This window comes from Watersipora subatra, chromosome 1 (assembly GCF_963576615.1).
Source record: "Watersipora subatra chromosome 1, tzWatSuba1.1, whole genome shotgun sequence".
Classification (NCBI taxonomy): domain Eukaryota; kingdom Metazoa; phylum Bryozoa; class Gymnolaemata; order Cheilostomatida; family Watersiporidae; genus Watersipora; species Watersipora subatra.
In genome coordinates, this window is record NC_088708.1 from 54,885,374 (window position 1) to 54,906,756 (window position 21,383).

General features: G+C 40.1%; 17 non-coding genes across 17 annotated transcripts; all 17 read left to right on the plus strand.

Annotated features, from left to right (window-relative positions):
• The first annotated feature begins 730 nt into the window (after window positions 1-730).
• Trnal-uaa (transfer RNA leucine (anticodon UAA)) lies at window positions 731-815 on the plus strand. Its single transcript is given in 2 exon segments — window positions 731-768; window positions 780-815. It is a non-coding gene; the product is annotated as a tRNA-Leu (tRNA).
• A 735-nt stretch (window positions 816-1,550) lies between these two features.
• Window positions 1,551-1,635, plus strand: Trnai-uau (transfer RNA isoleucine (anticodon UAU)). Its single transcript is given in 2 exon segments — window positions 1,551-1,588; window positions 1,600-1,635. It is a non-coding gene; the product is annotated as a tRNA-Ile (tRNA).
• Window positions 1,636-1,878: 243 nt separating this feature from the next.
• Trnai-uau (transfer RNA isoleucine (anticodon UAU)) lies at window positions 1,879-1,963 on the plus strand. Its single transcript is given in 2 exon segments — window positions 1,879-1,916; window positions 1,928-1,963. It is a non-coding gene; the product is annotated as a tRNA-Ile (tRNA).
• Window positions 1,964-2,370: 407 nt separating this feature from the next.
• Trnai-uau (transfer RNA isoleucine (anticodon UAU)) lies at window positions 2,371-2,455 on the plus strand. The gene is given in 2 exon segments: window positions 2,371-2,408; window positions 2,420-2,455. It is a non-coding gene; the product is annotated as a tRNA-Ile (tRNA).
• A 3,850-nt stretch (window positions 2,456-6,305) lies between these two features.
• Trnai-uau (transfer RNA isoleucine (anticodon UAU)) lies at window positions 6,306-6,390 on the plus strand. The gene is given in 2 exon segments: window positions 6,306-6,343; window positions 6,355-6,390. It is a non-coding gene; the product is annotated as a tRNA-Ile (tRNA).
• A 5,819-nt stretch (window positions 6,391-12,209) lies between these two features.
• On the plus strand, window positions 12,210-12,294 carry Trnai-uau (transfer RNA isoleucine (anticodon UAU)). Its single transcript is given in 2 exon segments — window positions 12,210-12,247; window positions 12,259-12,294. It is a non-coding gene; the product is annotated as a tRNA-Ile (tRNA).
• A 407-nt stretch (window positions 12,295-12,701) lies between these two features.
• Trnai-uau (transfer RNA isoleucine (anticodon UAU)) lies at window positions 12,702-12,786 on the plus strand. The gene is given in 2 exon segments: window positions 12,702-12,739; window positions 12,751-12,786. It is a non-coding gene; the product is annotated as a tRNA-Ile (tRNA).
• A 243-nt stretch (window positions 12,787-13,029) lies between these two features.
• Trnai-uau (transfer RNA isoleucine (anticodon UAU)) lies at window positions 13,030-13,114 on the plus strand. The gene is given in 2 exon segments: window positions 13,030-13,067; window positions 13,079-13,114. It is a non-coding gene; the product is annotated as a tRNA-Ile (tRNA).
• Window positions 13,115-13,849: 735 nt separating this feature from the next.
• On the plus strand, window positions 13,850-13,934 carry Trnai-uau (transfer RNA isoleucine (anticodon UAU)). The gene is given in 2 exon segments: window positions 13,850-13,887; window positions 13,899-13,934. It is a non-coding gene; the product is annotated as a tRNA-Ile (tRNA).
• Window positions 13,935-14,669: 735 nt separating this feature from the next.
• Trnal-uaa (transfer RNA leucine (anticodon UAA)) lies at window positions 14,670-14,754 on the plus strand. The gene is given in 2 exon segments: window positions 14,670-14,707; window positions 14,719-14,754. It is a non-coding gene; the product is annotated as a tRNA-Leu (tRNA).
• Window positions 14,755-16,637: 1,883 nt separating this feature from the next.
• On the plus strand, window positions 16,638-16,722 carry Trnai-uau (transfer RNA isoleucine (anticodon UAU)). Its single transcript is given in 2 exon segments — window positions 16,638-16,675; window positions 16,687-16,722. It is a non-coding gene; the product is annotated as a tRNA-Ile (tRNA).
• A 79-nt stretch (window positions 16,723-16,801) lies between these two features.
• Window positions 16,802-16,886, plus strand: Trnai-uau (transfer RNA isoleucine (anticodon UAU)). The gene is given in 2 exon segments: window positions 16,802-16,839; window positions 16,851-16,886. It is a non-coding gene; the product is annotated as a tRNA-Ile (tRNA).
• Window positions 16,887-17,456: 570 nt separating this feature from the next.
• Window positions 17,457-17,541, plus strand: Trnai-uau (transfer RNA isoleucine (anticodon UAU)). The gene is given in 2 exon segments: window positions 17,457-17,494; window positions 17,506-17,541. It is a non-coding gene; the product is annotated as a tRNA-Ile (tRNA).
• Window positions 17,542-19,424: 1,883 nt separating this feature from the next.
• On the plus strand, window positions 19,425-19,509 carry Trnai-uau (transfer RNA isoleucine (anticodon UAU)). The gene is given in 2 exon segments: window positions 19,425-19,462; window positions 19,474-19,509. It is a non-coding gene; the product is annotated as a tRNA-Ile (tRNA).
• Window positions 19,510-19,588: 79 nt separating this feature from the next.
• Trnai-uau (transfer RNA isoleucine (anticodon UAU)) lies at window positions 19,589-19,673 on the plus strand. The gene is given in 2 exon segments: window positions 19,589-19,626; window positions 19,638-19,673. It is a non-coding gene; the product is annotated as a tRNA-Ile (tRNA).
• Window positions 19,674-20,900: 1,227 nt separating this feature from the next.
• On the plus strand, window positions 20,901-20,985 carry Trnai-uau (transfer RNA isoleucine (anticodon UAU)). The gene is given in 2 exon segments: window positions 20,901-20,938; window positions 20,950-20,985. It is a non-coding gene; the product is annotated as a tRNA-Ile (tRNA).
• Window positions 20,986-21,228: 243 nt separating this feature from the next.
• On the plus strand, window positions 21,229-21,313 carry Trnai-uau (transfer RNA isoleucine (anticodon UAU)). The gene is given in 2 exon segments: window positions 21,229-21,266; window positions 21,278-21,313. It is a non-coding gene; the product is annotated as a tRNA-Ile (tRNA).
• Window positions 21,314-21,383: the final 70 nt, after the last annotated feature.

Sequence of the window (21,383 nt, forward strand, 5' to 3'; positions counted from 1 at the left end):
TTATTGTTTTACAAAACATAATATTAGTAGAAAGTCGCAAAGGAAAAATTTGGTGATTTGTTCCTAAATCTCAAGCTCCAGTCATGAAATTGGTTAGTGCGCTGAACTTATAATCAGCATGACATGCAGAGACTGTGAGTTCGAGCCTCACCTGGAGCACATTTTTATTGTTTTACAAAACATAATGTTAGTAGAAATTCGGAATGGCAAATTTTTGTCACAAATATCTCCACCGCAAGCTCCAGTGGTGCAATCGGTTAGCGTGCTGTACTTATAAACAGTATGAGATGCAGAGGCTGTGAGTTCGAGCCTCACCGCGAGCACATTATTATTGTGTTACAAAACATTATGATAGTAGAAATTCGGAATGGCAAATTTTTGTCGCAAATATCTCAACCACAAGCTCCAGTGGTGCAATCGGTTAGCGTGCTGTACTTATAAACAGTATGAGATGCAGAGGCTGTGAGTTCGAGCCTCACCTGGAGCACATTATTATTGTGTTACAAAACATAATGTTAGTAGGAAGTCGTAATCGGAAAATTCTGTCACAAATATCTAAACCACAAGCTCCAGTGGTGCAATCGGTTAGTGTGCTGTCCTTATAAACAGTATGAGATGCAGAGGCTGTGAGTTCGAGCCTCACCTGGAGCAAAACTTTATTGTGTTACAAAACATGATGTTAGTGGAAATTCGCAATGGAAAATTTTTGTCACAAATATCTCAACCACAAGCTCCAGTGGTGCAATCGGTTAGCGTGCTATACTTAAAAACAGTATGAGATGCAGAGGCTGTGAGTTCGAGCCTCACCTGGAGCACATTATAATTGTGTTACAAAACATAATATCAGTAGAAATTCGCAACGGGAAAATTTTGTCACAAATATCTAAATCACAAGCTCCAGTGGTGCAATCGGTTAGCGCGCTGTACTTATAAACAGTATGAGATGCAGAGGCTGTGAGTTCGAGCTTCACCTGGAGCACATTATAATTGTGTTACAAAACATAATATCAGTAGAAATTCGCAACGGGAAATTTTTGTCACAAATATCTAAATCACAAGCTCCAGTGGTGCAATCGGTTAGTGCGCTGTACTTATAAACAGTATGAGATGCAGAGGCTGTGAGTTCGAGCCTCACCTGGAGCACATTTTTATTGTGTTACAAAACATTATGATAGTAGAAAGTCGTAATGGGAAAATTTTGTCACAAATATCTAAACCAAAAGCTCCAGTGGCGCAATCGGTTAGCGCGCTGTACTTATAAACAGTATGAGATGCAGAGGCTGTGAGGTCGAGACTCACCTGGAGCACATTATTATTGTGTTACAAAACATAGTGTTAGTAGAACTTTGCAATGGAAAAATTTGGTGATTTGTACCCAAATCACAAGCTCCAGTCGTGCAAATGGTTAGTGTGCTGATCTTATAATCAGTATGACATGCAGAGGCTGTGAGTTCGAGCCTCACCTGGAGCACATTTTTATTGTTTTACAAAACATAATGTTAGTAGAAATTCGGAATGGCAAATTTTTGTCACAAATATCTCAACCACAAGCTCCAGTGGTGCAATCGGTTAGCGCGCTGTACTTATAAACAGTATGAGATGCAGAGGCTGTGAGTTCGAGCCTCACCTGGAGCACATTATTATTGTGTTACAAAACATAATGTTAGTGGAAGTTCGCAATGGCAAATTTTTGTCACAAATATCTAAACCACAAGCTCCAGTGGTGCAATCGGTTGGTGCGCTGTACTTATAAACAGTATGAGATGCAGAGGCTGTGAGTTCGAGCCTCACCTGGAGCAACACTTTATTGTGTTACAAAACATAATGTTAGTGGAAGTTCGCAATGGCAAATTTTTGTCACAAATATCTAAACCACAAGCTCCAGTGGCACAATCGGTTAGCGCGCTGTACTTATAAACAGTATGAGATGCAGAGGCTGTGAGTTCGAGCCTCACCTGGAGCACATTATTATTGTGTTACAAAACATAATATCAGTAGAAATTCGCAACGGGAAATTTTTGTCAGAAATATCTAAATCACAAGCTCCAGTGGTGCAATCGGTTAGTGAGCTGTACCTAAAAACAGTAGGAGATGCAGAGGCTGTGAGTTCGAACCTCACCTGGAGCACATTTTTATTGTTTTACAAAACATAATATTAGTAGAAAGTCGCAAAGGAAAAATTTGGTGATTTGTTCCTAAATCTCAAGCTCCAGTCATGCAAATGGTTAGTGTGCTGAACTTATAATCAGTATGACATGCAGAGACTGTGAGTTCGAGCCTCACCTGGAGCACATTTTTATTGTTTTACAAAACATAATGTTAGTAGAAATTCGGAATGGCAAATTTTTGTCACAAATATCTCAACCACAAGCTCCAGTGGCGCAATCGGTTAGCGCGCTGTACTTATAAACAGTATGAGATGCAGAGGCTGTGAGTTCGAGCCTCACCTGGAGCACATTATTATTGTGTTACAAAACATAATGTTAGTAGGAAGTCGTAATCGGAAAATTCTGTCACAAATATCTAAACCACAAGCTCCAGTGGTGCAATCGGTTAGTGCGCTGTCCTTATAAACAGTATGAGATGCAGAGGCTGTGAGTTCGAGCCTCACCTGGAGCAAAACTTTATTGTGTTACAAAACATGATGTTAGTGGAAATTCGCAAGGGAAAATTTTTGTCACAAATATCTAAACCACAAGCTCCAGTGGCGCAATCGGTTAGCGCGCTGTACTTATAAACAGTATGAGATGCAGAAGCTGTGAGTTTGAGCCTCACCTGGAGCACATTTTTATTGTGTTACAAAACATAGTGTCAGTAGAAATTTGCAATGGAAAAATTTGGTGATTTGTACCCAAATCACAAGCTCCAGTCGTGCAAATGGTTAGTGTGCTGATCTTATAATCAGTATGACATGCAAAGGCTGTGAGTTCGAGCCTCACCTGGAGCACATTTGTATTGCGTTACAAAACATAATGTTAGTAAAAATTTGCAATGGCAAATTTTTGTCACAAATACATAAACCACAAGATCCAGTGGTGCAATCGGTTAGCGCGCTGTACTTATAAACAGTATGAGATGCAGAGGCTGTGAGATCGAGCCTCACCGCGAGCACATTATTATTGTGTTACAAAACATAATGTTGGTAGAAAGTCGCAATTGGAAAAAATTGCCACAAATATCTAAAGCACAAGCTCCAGTGGCGCAATCGGTTAGTGCGCTGTACTTATAAACAGTATGAGATGCAGAGGCTGTGAGTTCGAGCCTCACCTTGACCACATTTTTATTGTGTTACAAAACCAAATGTTAGTAGAAAGTCGCAATGGGAAAAGTTTGTCACAAATACCGAAATCACAAGCTCCAGTGGTGCAATTGGTTAGTGAGCTGTACTTAAAAACAGTATGAGATGCAGAGGCTGTGAGTTCGAGCCTCACCTGGAGCACATTTTTATTGTTTTACAAAACATAATGTTAGTAGAAAGTCGCAATGGAAAAATTTGGTGATTTGTACCTAAATCTCAAGCTCCAGTCATGCAATTGGTAAGTGCGCTGAACTTATAATCAGTATGACATGCAGAGACTGTGAGTTCGAGCCTCACCTGGAGCACATTTTTATTGTGTTACAAAACATAATGTTAGTAGAAATTCGGAATGGCAAATTTTTGTCACAAATATTTCAACCACAAGCTCCAGTGGTGCAATCGGTTAGCGCGCTGTACTTATAAACAGTATGAGATGCAGAGGCTGTGAGTTTGAGCCTCACCTGGAGCAAAACTTTATTGTGTTACAAAACATAATGTTAGTGGAAATTCGCAATGGCAAATTTTTGTCACAAATATCTAAACCACAAGCTCCAGTGGCGCAATTGGTTAGCGCGCTGTACTTATAAACAGCATGAGATGCAGAGGCTGTGAGTTCGAGCTTCACCTGGAGCACATTATTATTGTGTTACAAAACATAATATCAGTAAAAATTCGCAACGGGAAACTTTTGTCACAAATATCTAAATCACAAGCTCCAGTGGTGCAATCGGTTAGTGCGCTGTACTTATAAACAGTATGAGATGCAGAGGCTGTGAGTTCGATCCTCACCTGGAGCACATTATTATTGTGTTACAAAACATAATGTTAGTAGGAAGTCGTAATCGGAAAATTCTGTCACAAATATCTAAACCACAAGCTCCAGTGGTGCAATCGGTTAGTGCGCTGTACTTATAAACAGTATGAGATGCAGAGGCTGTGAGTTCGAGCCTCACCTGGAGCACATAATTATTGTGTTACAAAACATGATGTTAGTAGAAATTCGCAATGGAAATATTTGGTGAATTGTACCCAAATCACAAGCTCCAGTCATGCAAATGGTTAGTGTGCTAATCTTATACTCAGTATGACATGCAGAGGCTGTGAGTTCGAGCCTCACCTGGAGCACAATTTTATTGTGTTACAAAACATAATGGTAGTAGAAATTCGCAATGGCAAAATTTGGTCACAAATATCTAAACCGCAAGCTCCAGTGGTGCAATCGGTTAGCGAGCTGTACTTATAAACAGTATGGGATGCAAAGGCTGTGAGTTCGAGCCTCACCTGGAGCACATTGTTATTGTGTGACAAAACATTATGATAGTAGGAAGTCGTCATGGGAAAATTTTGTCACAAATATCTAAACCACAAGCTCCAGTGGTGCCATCGGTTAGCGCGCTGTACTTATAAACAGTATGAGATGCAGAGGCTGTGAGTTCGAGCTTCACCTGGAGCACATTATTATTGTGTTACAAAACATAATATCAGTAAAAATTCGCAACGGGAAACTTTTGTCACAAATATCTAAATCACAAGCTCCAGTGGTGCAATCGGTTAGTGCGCTGTACTTATAAACAGTATGATATGCAGAGGCTGTGAGTTCGATCCTCACCAGGAGCACATTATTATTGTGTTACAAAACATAATGTTAGTAGGAAGTCGTAATCGGAAAATTCTGTCACAAATATCTAAACCACAAGCTCCAGTGGTGCAATCGGTTAGTGTGCTGTACTTATAAACAGTATGAGATGCAGAGGCTGTGAGTTCGAGCCTCACCTGGAGCACATAATTATTGTGTTACAAAACATGATGTTAGTAGAAATTCGCAATGGAAATATTTGGTGAATTGTACCCAAATCACAAGCTCCAGTCATGCAAATGGTTAGTGTGCTGATCTTATAATCAGTATGACATGCAGAGGCTGTGAGTTCGAGCCTCACCTGGAGCACATTTTTATTGTATTACAAAACATAATGGTAGTAGAAATTCGCAATGGCAAAATATGGTCACAAATATCTAAACCGCAAGCTCCAGTGGTGCAATCGGTTAGCGAGCTGTACTTATAAACAGTATGGGATGCAAAGGCTGTGAGTTCGAGCCTCACCTGGAGCACATTTTTATTGTGTGACAAAACATTATGATAGTAGGAAGTCGTCATGGGAAAATTTTGTCACAAATATCTAAACCACAAGCTCCAGTGGTGCCATCGGTTAGCGCGCTGTACTTATAAACAGTATGAGATGCAGAGGCTGTGAGTTCGAGCCTCACCTGGAGCACAAATTTATTGTGTTACAAAACATAATGGTAGTAGAAATTCGCATTGGCAAAATTTGGTCACAAATATCTAAACCGCAAGCTCCAGTGGTGCAATCGGTTAGCGAGCTGTACTTATAAATAGTATCGGATGCAAAGGCTGTGAGTTCGAGCCTCACCTGGAGCACATTTTTATTGTGTGACAAAACATTATGATAGTAGGAAGTCGTCATGGGAAAATTTTGTCACAAATATCTAAACAACAAGCTCCAGTGGTGCAATTGGTTAGTGAGCTGTACCTAAAAACAGTATGAGATGCAGAGGCTGTGAGTTCGAGCCTCACCTGGAGCACATTTTTATTGTTTTACAAAACATAATGTTAGTAGAAATTCGGAATGGCAAATTTGTGTCACAAATATCTCAACCACAAGCTCCAGTGATGCAATCGGTTAGCGCGCTGTACTTATAAACAGTATGAGATGCAGAGGCTGTGAGTTCGAGCATCACCTGGAGCACATTATTATTGTGTTACAAAACATATTGTTAGTAGGAAGTCGTAATTGGAAAATTCTGTCACAAATATCTAAACCACAAGCTCCAGTGGTGCAATCGGTGAGTGCGCTGTCCTTATAAACAGCATGAGATGCAGAGGCTGTGAGTTCGAGCCTCACCTGGAGAAAAACTTTATTGTGTTACAAAACATGATGTTAGTGGAAATTCGCAATGGAAAATTTTGTCACAAATATCTAAACCACAAGCTCCAGTGGCGCAATCGGTTAGCGCGCTGTACTTATAAACAGTATGAGATGCAGAGGCTGTGAGTTCGAGCCTCACCTGGAGCACATTTTTATTGTGTTACAAAACATAGTGTCAGTAGAAATTTGCAATGGAAAAATTTGGTGATTTGTACCCAAATCACAAGCTCCAGTCGTGCAAATGGTTAGTGTGCTGATCTTATAATCAGTATGACATGCAGAGGCTGTGAGTTCGAGCCTCACCTGGAGCACATTTTTATTGTATTACAAAACATAATGGTAGTAGAAATTCGCAATGGCAAAATATGGTCACAACTATCTAAACCGCAAGCTTCAGTGGTGCAATCGGTTAGCGCGCTGTACTTATAAACAGTATGGGATGCAGAGGCTGTGAGTTCGAGCCTCACCTGGAGCACATTTTTATTGTGTGACAAAACATTATGATAGTAGGAAGTCGTAATGGGAAAATTTTGTCACAAATTTCTAAACCACAAGCTCCAGTGGTGCAATCGGTTAGTGCGCTGTCCTTATAAACAGTATGAGATGCAGAGGCTGTGAGTTCGAGCCTCACCTGGAGCAAAACTTTATTGTGTTACAAAACATGATGTTAGTGGAAATTCGCAATGGAAAATTTTTGTCACAAATATCTAAACCACAAGCTCCAGTGGTGCAATCGGTTAGTGCGCTGTACTTATAAACAGTATGAGATGCAGAGGCTGTGAGTTCGAGCCTCACCTGGAGCACATTTTTATTGTGTTACAAAATATAGTGTCAGTAGAAATTTGCAATGGAAAAATTTGGTGATTTGTACCCAAATCACAAGCTCCAGTCGTGCAAATGGTTAGTGTGCTGATCTTATAATCAGTATGACATGCAGAGGCTGTGAGTTTGAGCCTCACCTGGAGCACATTTTTATTGTATTACAAAACATAATGGTAGTACAAATTCGCAATGGCAAAATTTGGTCACAACTATCTAAACCGCAAGCTTCAGTGGTGCAATCGGTTAGCGCGCTGTACTTATAAACAGTATGGGATGCAGAGGCTGTGAGTTCGAGCCTCACCGGGAGCACATTTTTATTGTGTGACAAAACATTATGATAGTAGGAAGTCGTAATGGGAAAATTTTGTCACAAATTTCTAAACCACAAGCTCCAGTGGTGCAATCGGTTAGTGCGCTGTACTTATAAACAGTATGAGATGCAGAGGCTGTGAGTTCGAGCCTCACCTGGAGCACATTTTTATTGTTTTACAAAACATAATGTTAGTAGAAATTTGGAATGGCAAATTTTTGTCACAAATATCTAAACCACAAGCTCCAGTGGTGCAATCGGTTAGCGCGCTGTACTTATAAACAGTATGAGATGCAGAGGCTGTGAGGTCGAGCCTCACCTGGAGCACATTATTATTGTGTTACAAAACATAGTGTCAGTAGAAGTTTGCAATGGAAAAATTTGGTGATTTGCACCCAAATCACAAGCTCCAGTCGTGCAAATGGTTAGTGTGCTGATCTTATAATCAGTATGACATGCAGAGGCTGTGAGTTCGAGCCTCACCTGGAGCACATTTTTATTGTATTACAAAACATAATGGTAGTAGAAATTCGCAATGGCAAAATATGGTCACAACTATCTAAACCGCAAGCTTCAGTGGTGCAATCGGTTAGCGCGCTGTACTTATAAACAGTATGGGATGCAGAGGCTGTGAGTTCGAGCCTCACCTGGAGCACATTTTTATTGTGTGACAAAACATTATGATAGTAGGAAGTCGTAATGGGAAAATTTTGTCACAAATTTCTAAACCACAAGCTCCAGTGGTGCAATCGGTTAGTGCGCTGTCCTTATAAACAGTATGAGATGCAGAGGCTGTGAGTTCGAGCCTCACCTGGAGCAAAACTTTATTGTGTTACAAAACATGATGTTAGTGGAAATTCGCAATGGAAAATTTTTGTCACAAATATCTAAACCACAAGCTCCAGTGGTGCAATCGGTTAGTGCGCTGTACTTATAAACAGTATGAGATGCAGAGGCTGTGAGTTCGAGCCTCACCTGGAGCACATTTTTATTGTGTTACAAAATATAGTGTCAGTAGAAATTTGCAATGGAAAAATTTGGTGATTTGTACCCAAATCACAAGCTCCAGTCGTGCAAATGGTTAGTGTGCTGATCTTATAATCAGTATGACATGCAGAGGCTGTGAGTTCGAGCCTCACCTGGAGCACATTTTTATTGTATTACAAAACATAATGGTAGTAGAAATTCGCAATGGCAAAATTTGGTCACAACTATCTAAACCGCAAGCTTCAGTGGTGCAATCGGTTAGCGCGCTGTACTTATAAACAGTATGGGATGCAGAGGCTGTGAGTTCGAGCCTCACCGGGAGCACATTTTTATTGTGTGACAAAACATTATGATAGTAGGAAGTCGTAATGGGAAAATTTTGTCACAAATTTCTAAACCACAAGCTCCAGTGGTGCAATCGGTTAGTGCGCTGTACTTATAAACAGTATGAGATGCAGAGGCTGTGAGTTCGAGCCTCACCTGGAGCACATTTTTATTGTTTTACAAAACATAATGTTAGTAGAAATTCGGAATGGCAAATTTTTGTCACAAATATCTAAACCACAAGCTCCAGTGGTGCAATCGGTTAGCGCGCTGTACTTATAAACAGTATGAGATGCAGAGGCTGTGAGGTCGAGCCTCACCTGGAGCACATTATTATTGTGTTACAAAACATAGTGTCAGGAGAAGTTTGCAATGGAAAAATTTGGTGATTTGCACCCAAATCACAAGCTCCAGTCGTGCAAATGGTTAGTGTGCTGATCTTATAATCAGTATGACATGCAGAGGCTGTGAGTTCGAGCCTCACCTGGAGCACATTTTTATTGTTTTACAAAACATAATATTAGTAGAAAGTCGCAATGGAAAAATTTGGTGATTTGTACCTAAATCTCAAGCTCCAGTCATGCAATTGGTTAGTGCGCTGAACTTATAATCAGTATGACATGCAGAGACTGTGAGTTCGAGCTTCACCTGGAGCACAATTTTATTGTTTTACAAAACATAATGTTAGTAGAAATTCGGAATGGCAAAGTTTTGTCACAAATATCTCAACCACAAGCTCCAGTGGTGCAATCGGTTAGCGTGCTGTACTTATAAACAGTATGAGATGCAGAGGCTGTGAGTTCGAGCCTCACCTGGAGCACATTATTATTGTGTTACAAAACATAATGTTCGTAGGAAGTCGTAATCGGAAAATTCTGTCACAAATATCTAAACCACATGCTCCAGTGGTGCAATCGGTTAGTGCGCTATCCTTATAAACAGTATGAGATGCAGAGGCTGTGAGTTCGAGCCTCACCTGGAGCAAAACTTTATTGTGTTACAAAACATGATGTTAGTGGAAATTCGCAATGGAAAATTTTTGTCACAAATATCTAAACCACAAGCTCCAGTGGCGCAATCGGTTAGCGCGCTGTACTTATAAACAGTATGAGATGCAGAGGCTGTGAGTTCGAGCTTCACCTGGAGCACATTATAATTGTGTTACAAAACATAATATCAGTAGAAATTCGCAACGGGAAATTTTTGTCACAAATATCTAAATCACAAGCTCCAGTGGTGCAATCGGTTAGTGCGCTGTACTTATAAACAGTATGAGATGCAGAGGCTGTGAGTTCGAGCCTCACCTGGAGCACATTATAATTGTGTTACAAAACATAATATCAGTAGAAATTCGCAACGGGAAATTTTTGTCACAAATATCTAAATCACAAGCTCCAGTGGTGCAATCGGTTAGTGCGCTGTACTTATAAACAGTATGAGATGCAGAGGCTGTGAGTTCGAGCCTCACCTGGAGCGCATTTTTATTGTTTTACAAAACATAATGATAGTAGAAAGTCGTAATGGGAAAATTTTGTCACAAATATCTAAACCACAAGCTCCAGTGGTGCAATCGGTTAGTGCGCTGTCCTTATAAACAGTATGAGATGCAGAGGCTGTGAGTTCGAGCCTCATCTGGAGCAAAACTTTATTGTGTTACAAAACATGATGTTAGTGGAAATTCGCAATGGAAAATTTTTGTCACAAATATCTAAACCACAGGCTCCAGTGGTGCAATCGGTTAGCGCGCTGTACTTATAAACAGTATGAGATGCAGAGGCTGTGAGTTCGAGCTTCACCTGGAGCACATTATAATTGTGTTACAAAACATAATATCAGTAGAAATTCGCAACGGGAAATTTTTGTCACAAATATCTAAATCACAAGCTCCAGTGGTGCAATCGGTTAGTGCGCTGTACTTATAAACAGTATGAGATGCAGAGGCTGTAAGTTCGAGCCTCACCTGGAGCACATTTTTATTGTGTTACAAAACATAATGTTAGTAGAAAGTCGTAATGGGAAAATTTTGTCACAAATATCTAAATCACAAGCTCCAGTGGTGCAATCGGTTAGTGCGCTGTACTTATAAACAGTATGAGATGCAGAGGCTGTGAGTTCGAGCCTCACCTGGAGCGCATTTTTATTGTTTTACAAAACATAATGATAGTAGAAAGTCGTAATGGGAAAATTTTGTCACAAATATCTAAACCACAAGCTCCAGTGGTGCAATCGGTTAGTGCGCTGTCCTTATAAACAGTATGAGATGCAGAGGCTGTGAGTTCGAGCCTCATCTGGAGCAAAACTTTATTGTGTTACAAAACATGATGTTAGTGGAAATTCGCAATGGAAAATTTTTGTCACAAATATCTAAACCACAGGCTCCAGTGGTGCAATCGGTTAGCGCGCTGTACTTATAAACAGTATGAGATGCAGAGGCTGTGAGTTCGAGCTTCACCTGGAGCACATTATAATTGTGTTACAAAACATAATATCAGTAGAAATTCGCAACGGGAAATTTTTGTCACAAATATCTAAATCACAAGCTCCAGTGGTGCAATCGGTTAGTGCGCTGTACTTATAAACAGTATGAGATGCAGAGGCTGTGAGTTCGAGCCTCACCTGGAGCACATTATAATTGTGTTACAAAACATAATATCAGTAGAAATTCGCAACGGGAAATTTTTGTCACAAATATCTAAATCACAAGCTCCAGTGGTGCAATCGGTTAGTGCGCTGTACTTATAAACAGTATGAGATGCAGAGGCTGTAAGTTCGAGCCTCACCTGGAGCACATTTTTATTGTGTTACAAAACATAATGTTAGTAGAAAGTCGTAATGGGAAAATTTTGTCACAAATATCTAAACCACAAGCTCCAGTGGTGCAATTGGTTAGCGCGCTGAACTTATAAACAGTATGAGATGCAGAGGCTGTGAGCTCGAGCCTCACCTGGAGCACATTTTTATTGTGTTACAAAACATAATGATAGTAGAAAGTCGTATTGGGAAAATTTTGTCACAAATATCTAAACCACAAGCTCCGGTGGCGCAATCGGTTAGCGCGCTGTACTTATAAACAGTATGAGATGCAGAGGCTGTGAGGTCGAGCCTCACCTGGAGCACATTATTATTGTGTTACAAAACATAGTGTTAGTAGAAATTTGCAATGGAAAAGTTTGGTGATTTGTACCCAAATCACAAGCTCCAGTCGTGCAAATGGTTAGTGTGCTGATCTTATAATCAGTATGATATGCAGAGACTGTGAGTTCGAGCCTCACCTGGACCACACTTTTATTGTGTTACAAAACATAAAGTTAGTAGAAATTCGGAATGGCAAATTTTTGTCACAAATATCTCAACCACAAGCTCCAGTGGTGCAATCGGTTAGTGCGCTGTACTTATAAACAGTATGAGATGCAGAGGCTGTGAGTTCGAGCCTCACCTGGAGCAAAACTTTATTGTGTTACAAAACATAATGTTAGTGGAAGTTCGCAATGGCAAATTTTTGTCACAAGTATCTAAACCACAAGCTCCAGTGGCGCAATCGGTTAGCGCGCTGTACTTATAAACAGTATGAGATGCAGAGGCTGTGAGTTCGAGCCTCACCTGGAGCACATTATTATTGTGTTACAAAACATAATATCAGTAGAAATTCGCAACGGGAAATTTTTGTCACAAATATCTAAATCACAAGCTCCAGTGGTGCAATCGGTTAGTGAGCTGTACCTAAAAACAGTAGGAGATGCAGAGGCTGTGAGTTCGAACCTCACCTGGAGCACATTTTTATTGTTTTACAAAACATAATATTAGTAGAAAGTCGCAATGGAAAAATTTGGTGATTTGTTCCTAAATCTCAAGCTCCAGTCATGAAATTGGTTAGTGCGCTGAACTTATAATCAGCATGACATGCAGAGACTGTGAGTTCGAGCCTCACCTGGAGCACATTTTTATTGTTTTACAAAACATAATGTTAGTAGAAATTCGGAATGGCAAATTTTTGTCACAAATATCTCAACCACAAGCTCCAGTGGCGCAATCGGTTAGCGCGCTGTACTTATAAACAGTATGAGATGCAGAGGCTGTGAGTTCGAGTCTCACCTGGAGCACATTATTATTGTGTTACAAAACATAATGTTAGTAGGAAGTCGTAATCGGAAAATTCTGTCACAAATATCTAAACCACAAGCTCCAGTGGTGCAATCGGTTAGTGCGCTGTCCTTATAAACAGTATGAGATGCAGAGGCTGTGAGTTCGAGCCTCACCTGGAGCAAAACTTTATTGTGTTACAAAACATGATGTTAGTGGAAATTCGCAATGGAAAATTTTTGTCACAAATATCTAAACCACAAGCTCCAGTGGCGCAATCGGTTAGCGCGCTGTACTTATAAACAGTATGAGATGCAGAGGCTGTGAGTTCGAGCCTCACCTGGAGCACATTTTTATTGTGTTACAAAACATAGTGTCAGTAGAAATTTGCAATGGAAAAATTTGGTGATTTGTACCCAAATCACAAGCTCCAGTCGTGCAAATGGTTAGTGTGCTGATCTTATAATCAGTATGACATGCAGAGGCTGTGAGTTCGAGCCTCACCTGGAGCACATTTTTATTGCGTTACAAAACATAATGTTAGTAAAAATTCGCAATGGCAAATTTTTGTCACAAATACATAAACCACAAGATCCACTGGTGCAATCGGTTAGCGCGCTGTACTTATAAACAGTATGAGATGCAGAGGCTGTGAGTTCGAGCCTCACCTGGAGCACATTTTTATTGTGTTACAAAACATAATGTTAGTAGAAAGTCGCAATGGAAAAATTTGGTGATTTGTACCTAAATCTCAAGCTCCAGTCATGCAATTGGTAAGTGCGCTGAACTTATAATCAGTATGACATGCAGAGACTGTGAGTTCGAGCCTCACCTGGAGCACATTTTTATTGTGTTACAAAACATAATGTTAGTAGAAATTCGGAATGGCAAATTTTTGTCACAAATATTTCAACCACAAGCTCCAGTGGTGCAATTGGTTAGTGCGCTGTACTTATAAACAGTATGAGATGCAGAGGCTGTGAGTTCGAGCCTCACCTGGCGCAAAACTTTATTGTGTTACAAAACATAATGTTAGTGGAAATTCGCAATGGCAAATTTTTGTCACAAATATCTAAACCACAAGCTCCAGTGGTGCAATCGGTTAGCGCGCTGTACTTATAAACAGTATGAGATGCAGAGGCTGTGAGTTCGAGCCTCACCTGGAGCAAAACTTTATTGTGTTACAAAACATAATGTTAGTGGAAATTCGCAATGGCAAATTTTTGTCACAAATATCTAAACCACAAGCTCCAGTGGCGCAATTGGTTAGCGCGCTGTACTTATAAACAGTATGAGATGCAGAGGCTGTGAGTTCGAGCTTCACCTGGAGCACATTATTATTGTGTTACAAAACATAATATCAGTAGAAATTCGCAATGGGAAAAGTTTGTCACAAATACCGAAATCACAAGCTCCAGTGGTGCAATTGGTTAGTGAGCTGTATTTAAAAACAGTATGAGATGCAGAGGCTGTGAGTTCGAGCCTCACCTGGAGCACATTTTTATTGCGTTACAAAACATAATGTTAGTAAAAATTCGCAATGGCAAATTTTTGTCACAAATACATAAACCACAAGATCCACTGGTGCAATCGGTTAGCGCGCTGTACTTATAAACAGTATGAGATGCAGAGGCTGTGAGATCGAGCCTCACCGCGAGCACATTATTATTGTGTTACAAAACATAATGTTAGTAGAAAGTCGCAATTGGAAAAATTTGCCACAAATATCTAAAGCACAAGCTCCAGTGGTGCAATCGGTTAGTGCGCTGTACTTATAAACAGTATGAGATGCAGAGGCTGTGAGTTCGAGCCTCACCTTGACCACATTTTTATTGTGTTACAACACAAAATGTTAGTAGAAAGTCGCAATGGGAAAAGTTTGTCACAAATACCGAAATCACAAGCTCCAGTGGTGCAATTGGTTAGTGAGCTGTACTTAAAAACAGTATGAGATGCAGAGGCTGTGAGTTCGATCCTCACCTGGAGCACATTATTATTGTGTTACAAAACATAATATCAGTAGAAATTCGCAACGGGAAACTTTTGTCACAAATATCTAAATCACAAGCTCCAGTGGTGCAATCGGTTAGTGCGCTGTACTTATAAACAGTATGAGATGCAGAGGCTGTGAGTTCGATCCTCACCTGGAGCACATTATTATTGTGTTACAAAACATAATATCAGTAGAAATTCGCAACGGGAAACTTTTGTCACAAATATCTAAATCACAAGCTCCAGTGGTGCAATCGGTTAGTGCGCTGTACTTATAAACAGTATGAGATGCAGAGGCTGTGAGTTCGAGCCTCACCTGCAGCACATTTTTATTGTTTTACAAAACATAATGTTAGTAGAAAGTCGCAATGGAAAATTTTGGTGATTTGTACCTAAATCTCAAGCTCCAGTCATGCAATTGGTAAGTGCGCTGAACTTATAATCAGTATGACATGCAGAGACTGTGAGTTCGAGCCTCACCTGGAGCACATTTTTATTGTGTTACAAAACATAATGTTAGTAGAAATTCGGAATGGCAAATTGTTGTCACAAATATCTAAACCACAAGCTCCAGTGGCGCAATCGGTTAGTGCGCTGTACTTATAAACAGTATGAGATGCAGAGGCTGTGAGTTCGAGCCTCACCTGAAGCAAAACTTTATTGTGTTACAAAACATAATGTTAGTGGAAATTCGCAATGGTAAATTTTTGTCACAAATATCTAAACCACAAGCTCCAGTGGCGCAATCGGTTAGTGCGCTGTACTTATAAACAGTATGAGATGCAGAGGCTGTGAGTTCGAGCCTCACCTTGACAACATTTTTATTGTTTTACAAAACATAATGTTAGTAGAAAGTCGCAATGGAAAAATTTGGTGATTTGCACCTTAATCTCAAGCTCCAGTCATGCAATTGGTAAATGCGCTGAACTTATAATCAGTATGACATGCAGAGACTGTGAGTTCGAGCCTCACCTGGACCACACTTTTATTGTGTTACAAAACATAATGTTAGTAGAAAGTCGCAATGGGAAAAGTTTGTCACAAATACCGAAATCACAAGCTCCAGTGGTGCAATTGGTTAGTGAGCTGTACTTAAAAACAGTATGAGATGCAGAGGCTGTGAGTTCGAGCCTCACCTGGAGCACATTTTTATTGTTTTACAAAACATAATGTTAGTAGAAAGTCGCAATGGAAAAATTTGGTGATTTGCACCTTAATCTCAAGCTCCAGTCATGCAATTGGTAAGTGCGCTGAACTTATAATCAGTATGACATGCAGAGACTGTGAGTTCGAGCCTCACCTGGACCACACTTTTATTGTGTTACAAAACATAATGTTAGTAGAAATTCGGAATGGCAAATTTTTGTCACAAATATCTAAACCACAAGCTCCAGTTGCGCAATCGGTTAGCGTTCTGTACTTATAAACAGTATGAGATGCAGAGGCTGTGAGTTCGAGCTTCACCTGGAGCACATTATTATTGTGTTACAAAACATAATATCAGTAGAAATTCGCAACGGGAAACTTTTGTCACAAATATCTAAATCACAAGCTCCAGTGGTGCAATCGGTTAGTGAGCTTTACCTAAAAACAGTAGGAGATGCAGAGGCTGTGAGTTCGAGCCTCACCTGGAGCACATTTTTATTGTTTTACAAAACATAATATTAGTAGAAAGTCGCAATGGAAAAATTTGGTGATTTGTACCTAAATCTCAAGCTCCAGTCATGCAATTGGTTAGTGCGCTGAACTTATAATCAGTATGACATGCAGAGACTGTGAGTTCGAGCTTCACCTGGAGCACAATTTTATTGTTTTACAAAACATAATGTTAGTAGGAAGTCGTAATCGGAAAACTCTGTCACAAATATCTAAACCACAAGCTCCAGTGGCGCAATCGGTTAGCGCGCTGTACTTATAAACAGTATGAGATGCAGAGGCTGTGAGTTCGAGCCTCACCTGGAGCAAAACTTTATTGTGTTACAAAACATGATGTTAGTGGAAATTCGCAATGGAAAATTTTTGTCACAAATATCTAAACCACAAGCTCCAGTGGCGCAATCGGTTAGCGCGCTGTACTTATAAACAGTATGAGATGCAGAGGCTGTGAGTTCGAGCCTCACCTGGAGCACATTTTTATTGTTTTACAAAACATAGTGTCAGTAAAATTTGCAATGGAAAAATTTGGTGATTTGTACCCAAATCACAAGCTCCAGTGGTGCAATCGGTTAGCGCGCTGTACTTATAAACAGTATGAGATGCAGAGGCTGTGAGATCGAGCCTCACCTGGAGCACATTTTTATTGTTTTACAAAACATAATGTTAGTAGAAAGTTGCAATGGAAAAATTTGGTGATTTGTACCTAAATCTCAAGCTCCAGTCATGCAATTGGTAAGTGCGCTGAACTTATAATCAGTATGACATGCAGAGACTGTGAGTTCGAGCCTCACCTGGAGCACATTTTTATTGTGTTACAAAACATAATGTTAGTAGAAATTCGGAATGGCAAATTTTTGTCACAAATATTTCAACCACAAGCTCCAGTGGTGCAATTGGTTAGTGCGCTGTACTTATAAACAGTATGAGATGCAGAGGCTGTGAGTTCGAGCCTCACCTGGAGCAAAACTTTATTGTGTTACAAAACATAATGTTAGTGGAAATTCGCAATGGCAAATTTTTGTCACAAATATCTAAACCACAAGCTCCAGTGGTGCAATCGGTTAGCGCGCTGTACTTATAAACAGTATGAGATGCAGAGGCTGTGAGTTCGAGCCTCACCTGGAGCAAAACTTTATTGTGTTACAAAACATAATGTTAGTGGAAATTCGCAATGGCAAATTTTTGTCACAAATATCTAAACCACAAGCTCCAGTGGCGCAATTGGTTAGCGCGCTGTACTTATAAACAGTATGAGATGCAGAGGCTGTGAGTTCGAGCTTCACCTGGAGCACATTATTATTGTGTTACAAAACATAATATCAGTAGAAATTCGCAACGGGAAACTTTTGTCACAAATATCTAAATCACAAGCTCCAGTGGTGCAATCGGTTAGTGCGCTGTACTTATAAACAGTATGAGATGCAGAGGCTGTGAGTTCGATCCTCACCTGGAGCACATTATTATTGTGTTACAAAACATAATGTTAGTAGGAAGTCGTAATCGGAAAATTCCGTCACAAATATCTAAACCACAAGCTCCAGTGGTGCAATCGGTTAGTGCGCTGTACTTATAAACAGTATGAGATGCAGAGGCTGTGAGTTCGAGCCTCACCTGGAGCACATAATTATTGTGTTACAAAACATGATCTTAGTAGAAATTCGCAATGAAAATATTTGGTGAATTGTACCCAAATCACAAGCTCCAGTCATGCAAATGGTTAGTGTGCTAATCTTATACTCAGTATGACATGCAGAGGCTGTGAGTTCGAGCCTCACCTGGAGCACAATTTTATTGTGTTACAAAACATAATGGTAGTAGAAATTCGCCATGGCAAAATTTGGTCACAAATATCTAAACCGCAAGCTCCAGTGGTGCAATCGGTTAGCGAGCTGTACTTATAAACAGTATGGGATGCAGAGGCTGTGAGTTCGAGCCTCACCTGGAGCACATTTTTATTGTGTGACAAAACATTATGATAGTAGGAAGTCGTAATGGGAAAATTTTGTCACAAATTTCTAAACCACAAGCTCCAGTGGTGCCATCGGTTAGCGCGCTGTACTTATAAACAGTATGAGATGCAGAGGCTGTGAGTTCGAGCCTCACCTGGAGCACATTTTTATTGTTTTACAAAACATAATGTTAGTAGAAATTCGGAATGGCAAATTTGTGTCACAAATATCTCAACCACAAGCTCCAGTGATGCAATCGGTTAGCGCGCTGTACTTATAAACAGTATGAGATGCAGAGGCTGTGAGTTCGAGCATCACCTGGAGCACATTATTATTGTGTTACAAAACATAATGTTAGTAGGAAGTCGTAATCGGAAAATTCTGTCACAAATATCTAAACCACAAGCTCCAGTGGTGCAATCGGTGAGTGCGCTGTCCTTATAAACAGTATGAGATGCAGAGGCTGTGAGTTCGAGCCTCACGTGGAGCAAAACTTTATTGTGTTCCAAAACATGATGTTAGTGGAAATTCGCAATGGAAAATTTTTGTCACAAATATCTAAACCACAAGCTCCAGTGGCGCAATCGGTTAGTGCGCTGTACTTATAAACAGTATGAGATGCAGAGGCTGTGAGTTCGAGCCTCACCTGGAGCACATTTTTATTGTGTTACAAAACATAGTGTCAGTAGAAACTTGCAATGGAAAAATTTGGTGATTTGTACCCAAATCACAAGCTCCAGTCGTGCAAATGGTTAGTGTGCTGATCTTATAATCAGTATGACATGCAGAAGCTGTGAGTTCGAGCCTCACCTGGAGCACATTTTTATTGTGTGACAAAACATTATGATAGTAGGAAGTCGTAATGGGAAAATTTTGTCACAAATTCCTAAACCACAAGCTCCAGTGGTGCAATCGGTTAGCGCGCTGTACTTATAAACAGTATGAGATGCAGAGGCTGTGAGTTCGAGCCTCACCTGGAGCGCATTTTTATTGTTTTACAAAACATAATGTTAGTAGAAATTCGGAATTGCAAATTTTTGTCACAAATATCTCAACTACAAGCTCCAGTGGCGCAATCGGTTAGCGCGCTGTACTTATAAACAGTATGAGATGCAGAGGCTGTGAGTTCGAGCCTCACCTGGAGCAAAACTTTATTGTGTTACAAAACATAATGTTAGTGGAAGTTCGCAATGGCAAATTTTTGTCACAAATAACTAAACCACAAGCTCCAGTGGCGCAATCGGTTAGCGCGCTGTACTTATAAACAGTATGAGATGCAGAGGCTGTGAGTTCGAGCCTCACCTGGAGCACATTATTATTGTGTTACAAAACATAATATCAGTAGAAATTCGCAACGGGAAATTTTTGTCACAAATATCTAAATCACAAGCTCCAGTGGTGCAATCGGTTAGTGAGCTGTACCTAAAAACAGTAGGAGATGCAGAGGCTGTGAGTTCGAACCTCACCTGGAGCACATTTTTATTGTTTTACAAAACATAATATTAGTAGAAAGTCGCAATGGAAAAATTTGGTGATTTGTTCCTAAATCTCAAGCTCCAGTCATGCAATTGGTTAGTGCGCTGAACTTATAATCAGCATGACATGCAGAGACTGTGAGTTCGAGCCTCACCTGGAGCACATTTTTATTGTTTTACAAAACATAATGTTAGTAGAAATTCGAAATGGCAAATTTTTGTCACAAATATCTCAACCACAAGCTCCAGTGGCGCAATCGGTTAGTGCGCTGTACTTATAAACAGTATGAGATGCAGAGGCTGTGAGGTCGAGCCTCACCTGGAGCACATTATTATTGTGTTACAAAACATAGTGTCAGTAGAAATTTGCAATGGAAAAATTTGGTGATTTGTACCCAAATCACAAGCTCCAGTCGTGCAAATGGTTAGTGTGCTGATCTTATAATCAGTATGACATGCAGAAGCTGTGAGTTCGAGCCTCACCTGGAGCACATTTTTATTGTGTTATAAAACATAATGTTAGTAAAAATTCGCAATGGCAAATTTTTGTCACAAATATCTAAACCACAATCTCCAGTGGTGCAATCGGTTAGTGCGCTGTACTTATAAACAGTATGAGATGCAGAGGCTGTGAGATCGAGCCTCACCGCGAGCACATTATTATTGTGTTACAAAACATAATATCAGTAGAAATTCGCAACGGGAAATTTTTGTCACAAATATCTAAATCACAAGCTCCAGTGGTGCAATCGGTTAGTGAGCTGTACCTAAAAACAGTAGGAGATGCAGAGGCTGTGAGTTCGAACCTCACCTGGAGCACATTTTTATTGTTTTACAAAACATAATATTAGTAGAAAGTCGCAATGGAAAAATTTGGTGATTTGTTCCTAAATCTCAAGCTCCAGTCATGAAATTGGTTAGTGCGCTGAACTTATAATCAGCATGACATGCAGAGACTGTGAGTTCGAGCCTCACCTGGAGCACATTTTTATTGTTTTACAAAACATAATGTTAGTAGAAATTCGGAATGGCAAATTTTTGTCACAAATATCTCAACCACAAGCTCCAGTGGCGCAATCGGTTAGCGCGCTGTACTTATAAACAGTATGAGATGCAGAGGCTGTGAGTTCGAGTCTCACCTGGAGCACATTATTATTGTGTTACAAAACATAATGTTAGTAGGAAGTCGTAATCGGAAAATTCTGTCACAAATATCTAAACCACAAGCTCCAGTGGTGCAATCGGTTAGTGCGCTGTCCTTATAAACAGTATGAGATGCAGAGGCTGTGAGTTCGAGCCTCACCTGGAGCAAAACTTTATTGTGTTACAAAACATGATGTTAGTGGAAATTCGCAATGGAAAATTTTTGTCACAAATATCTAAACCACAAGCTCCAGTGGCGCAATCGGTTAGCGCGCTGTACTTATAAACAGTATGAGATGCAGAGGCTGTGAGTTCGAGCCTCACCTGGAGCACATTTTTATTGTGTTACAAAACATAGTGTCAGTAGAAATTTGCAATGGAAAAATTTGGTGATTTGTACCC